Raw genomic sequence first — 2,645 nt, forward strand, 5'->3', positions numbered from 1 at the left:
TTAAAATTTTTAAAAAAATTAAATTATTTATTTTTAATTATTTTAAAATAAAAAAATTCAACTCTTGAGTAAATTCTAATTCCTAACCTCAAACTCTTAATGTATTGGTTAGATTCTTATGAAGTTATTGTTGGTACTAAAAAATACTGCTAATTTATTTAGATTGATTTTTTGTTCAGTGTACTTTTCATAAATGTTTAAAAAAATTGAGTCGTCCCTCTTGATCTAATTTTTACTTTTTTTTTTTTGTTAGTCGATGGATTAGATAACCCTCAATCTTAAGTTACACACTCACACACTCACTCACATACACTAATCTAGCTACCAATCACTGCAAAGTTTTAAACTTGTGTGGCTTTAGTTTGAAACAAATACATTTGCCACTAAATCACATGACTCATCCGATCTAATTTTTACTTTTCGAATACCGTCTTTTTTGTTTGATTGTCTTTTTATTTGGTTTTGTGAAGAAGGAAGGAAAGAAAAACCTTCCACATATAATAGGAAGAAATATGACGATCATAAATTTTTTTTTTTTATAAATATCTCTATTTTTTTGTGATTAAATAGAAAAAAAAGAAAAAAAAGAGACAAAACTAAATTAATTGGCTAGGGTCATATCTAAATTTATTAGATGTTGAAACTTACTCTATGGTTGGTTTCAATTCGAGTAAATGTCCGCGACAGAAGTCATACAATCTGCAACACTATTTGCAGTCATCTGAATTAAAAGAATAGAGACTCTCCAATTCCAATTCATAACCTCCTATATATGCTTTGACAAATATCTCTATTTGATTAAAAGAAAATTGTGAAGTTGTCTTTTTATAATTATAAAATAAAAAATTAATGAAACACATTTTATTATCGAACTTATCTATGTATCACTATAAATTTAGATTTCTTTATCATAAAGTTTAGAATACTTTATAAAGATTTTAAAAAAATTATTGTTATCAACTTAATTAAAAGGATAATTCATGTTATTAAACCAAACTCCATCCAATATTATACAAATTACTCAAAATAATAATATTACGTAAATCATCTAGAGCAAATTTTTATATAAATCAAAATAGATAAGCTAGATTTATGTTTGTACATAAATCGAAATAGTCCTGTTCGATTTATATGTGTACCTAGTAAATCTAACGAGGCTTTTAGATTTATGTGAATGCAACATTACCTAATATATCTAATTGGACTGTTTTGATTTATGCATCCAACTGATGTATAGTAAATCTACACCCACTGTTTCGATTTATTTTAAATCATGCACATGGTTCAGCTAGTAATTCGAAACAAGTTGTTTTCATTTATTCAGCAATGAGCTAAACGATATAAATCATGTATTTACCCAAGCCACTAGGATATTACAAATTTTTATAGTACTCCTAACATCTTTTAAGTCATATTTTTAAATTGTTTTGCATGGAATAATTTTTTTTGTGATATAATTTAAATAAATTTATTAAAAAAATTTGTTAAAAATTATATTTATTCAAATTTCAAATACAATACTAAAATAATTTTTTTAATTTCTAAATTATTATTGATTATGTAAAATATTTTATTTAAAATTTGAGTACATGCATAAATATTTACATTTAAATTTAATCTTTCTTTTAATTATTTCGCATGAAATAAAATAATTGTTTTAATTTCTAAATTATTAAGTATGTAGAAGAGTATTGTAATTGAAATTTTAATAAATATATTTTTTAACAAGTTTTTTTAATAAATTTATTTAAGTTATACTACAAAAAAAAATTATTCCATGCAAAATAATTTTAAAAAAATGACTTAGTGCTTGTTTGGGCGCCATTATTTTGATAAAAAAGATCTTTTTTCAATTAAAAAATATCTTTTTATTTTTTAGCGTGTTTGGCAAATTTTGAGTAGTAAAAGTAAAAGTACTAGAAAAATCAGAAAAATATCTTTTTTGAGAAGCTGTAATTTACATCTTTTTTTTAAAGATCTTTTTTCCTTAAAAAAAATATTTTTCATGTAATAAATAAACAAAAAAGTAATTTTATATTGTTATATCCAAACATAATTGATAGATAAAAAGATCTTTTTGCATGAGATACCCAAACATAAAATTGCTTTTACTTTTTCATAAGATCTTTTAAAAAAAGATAACTCGAAAAAAGATATTTTTTTAAAAGTTCACCCAAACAAGCTCTTAAAAGATGTTAGGAGTACTATAAAAATTTGTAATATCCTAATAGTTTAGGTAAATACATGATTTATATTGTTTAGCTCCTGAATAAATCAAAAGAACATGATTTAAAATAAATCGAAACGGTACAATTAGATTTCTTAGATAACGTTGCATTCACATATAAATCGAAACTGCCTTCTTAGATTTACTAGGTGCACATATAATTCGAACATGGCTGTTTCAATTTATGTACAAACATAAATCTAGCCTATCTATTTCGATTTATATAGAAATTTGTTCTGGCCGATTCATGTAACATTATTCATTTTGGGTGATTTGTGTAATATTGGATGGAGTTTGGTTTAATAACGTGAATTACCCTAATTAAAATGAAAAATAAAATTCATCACTTGATAATTAATTACTTATAAGAACTTTAAAAAAACTAATTATTTGAGAATTAGAGTTTATTTGGACACCA

This window comes from Arachis ipaensis, chromosome B10, assembly GCF_000816755.2.
Source record: "Arachis ipaensis cultivar K30076 chromosome B10, Araip1.1, whole genome shotgun sequence".
NCBI lineage: Eukaryota > Viridiplantae > Streptophyta > Magnoliopsida > Fabales > Fabaceae > Arachis > Arachis ipaensis.